Raw genomic sequence first — 2,443 nt, 5'->3', positions numbered from 1 at the left:
GAACACACAAGCAGAAGGGGTAAGGGACAGAGAGGGAGAATCAGACCCCCCTGCTAAGCCGGGAGCCAGATTCAGAGCTTGATCCCAGAACCCAGAGATCATGACATGAGCTGAAGGCAGATGCTTAACCCACTGAATCACCCAGGTGCCCTCAATCTTCCTATTAATGACTACTTATATTAATACCTACTATATTAATACTATATTATAGCCATGTTTTACAAATTTAAATATTAAATAAGACCCTTTTCACTTAGTTGGCACATAGAGAGCATATGACAGAGTGATAATTGTTATTTAAGATACCTCTGTTGCTCTGAGAACTGGCAAAGGCATGAAGAAAGCATGTATTAACTATGCACCAAATATTATACTAGCTTTATATACATATTCCCATTTAATTCTCATGACAATCAGGTAAGATTAATGATAGTATTCCTATTATACCATTAAAGAATTTCAGCCTTAGAAAGATTAAGAAACTTTCCCAAGGTCACACTGCTAGATTGTGACCTACCTAGAGGAGGGTCTATGTCTTGTTTAAATTCTCACCATCTATCAAGTAGTCTTTGGTGAAAGAACACATGAACAAATGAATGAATGAATGAATGGGGCAATGTATAAATGAAATATAAGCCTTATTTTCCAGGTAGTACAGACTTTACATATGTCACACTAAAGGAAACAAGTCTTACTGAAACATTAAGAAATCATGTAATTATGGATTCATAAAAGGTACAGAGTGTTACACACCATGTTGTGCTGAATATTTTGATTTATACACGTATTTTGGTTCCAAATGCTTCAGGAAATCTGTGGCCAATTAATAGCTGACCACTAATGGAACAGAGACTTCAAAGAGCACATACAACAAAGAATACAGACTTCATAGAATTAGTTCAGAAAAGGAACTAAACAAACAAGAACCAATGACAACAAATACTAAAAAGGGGTTATTCTATTCAAATATATAATAATAAAAATGTCCTGTCTTCAACAAAAAAAAATAGGAGACACACAAAGAAACAAAAAAGTATGGTCTACACACAGGGAAAAAACCCCACCATACTGTAAACTAGAAACTATCCTTTTAAAAAGGCCAGATGTTAAACTTACTGGACAAAGACTTTAAATTGGCTATTTTAAATATGTTCAAAGAGCGAAAAGCAAACAATTTCTAAAGAACTAAAGGAAATGATTAAACTCCAATTAAAAGGCAGAAATTGGTGAATGGACTTTTAAAAGCAATATCCAATTACATACTATCTATAAAAGATTCCCTTTAGATTCACAAGCAGATACAGGTTGAGAATAAAAAGATGGAAAAAGAGAGCTGTGAGTGGCTGTACTAATATCAAACAAAGTAGGCTTTAAGTCAAAGATGGCAATATTGAAGAGATGGCAGGAAAACCAGAGGAAACCTCTTGTACTTGACTCAAGCTTGGGATAGAGCTCATGGCGAGAAATATACATGACGACAGGACCATGCTTTGTTAAACTGTGTGTATGTGTGCATGCGTGTGTGCGCACGTATGCCCATGCAGGAATCTTCCCCACAGATTTTCTCTACTAAGACCACCAAGCTATCCCTGAGAAGACAGTAAGGGGGGGGGAGAGGGCACCAGAAGTGCTCACTTCATTTGTCTCCTTTTCAGGAATCACAGTCAAGTGCTGCCCGTTGTCCAATGTCTGTAAACTATTGTTTCATATATTTTGTCCAGTTGTTTGAAGGTGGGAAGTAAATCCAGTTCCTGTTTTTCTATGATGGCCCAAAAGATGTAAAAAAAACTCATAGTCATTCATTTAGTAAGCATTTACTGAATACCTACTATATATGAGGAACTGAGCGGAGTCCTGGGGATACTCTTGAACTGGAAATGGTGGAGTCCACACCCTCCTGGTCCCCAGCCCAGCAGGGAAGACAAAAATAATTAAGCAATCACTCAAGCAATATAAGCCCTGACAGGTGATTAGAGAGAGAGTACTGTGAAAACATACAACAGGGAGACTTGACTTAATCTGTGCAATCAGGAAAAGTTTCCCAAAATAAAGAACATTTTAACTAAGATTTAAGGAATAAGTAAGATTTGGTATCTGTGTGTGGATGGTGGGAAGACTGCTACGAACAGCATATGCAAAAGGCCTGTGGCAGGATGGACCCATTAGAGATCAAGTCCAACCCTTATAGTTCCCAAGGAAGAAGCAAAGGTTCCGGGTTGATGACGTGGCTGGTCATACTGCGTTAGCAGCACAACAGGGGCTGGAATCCAGGACTCTTACCTCCAGCTTTAGTGTCCTTTCCACTCCATTATGTAGCTCAGCAAATGCAGGGACTACTAGAACACTTTATATAATGACATTTGTCATTTTATGGTCCATGACATATTAGGAACAATACATGATTTTGTCATTTATTTTCATTTAAAAATAACGATGGCCGAAA

The sequence above is a fragment of the Canis lupus genome, chromosome 29 (assembly GCF_003254725.2).
Source record: "Canis lupus dingo isolate Sandy chromosome 29, ASM325472v2, whole genome shotgun sequence".
Classification (NCBI taxonomy): domain Eukaryota; kingdom Metazoa; phylum Chordata; class Mammalia; order Carnivora; family Canidae; genus Canis; species Canis lupus.
This window is presented reverse-complemented; position numbering follows the sequence as displayed.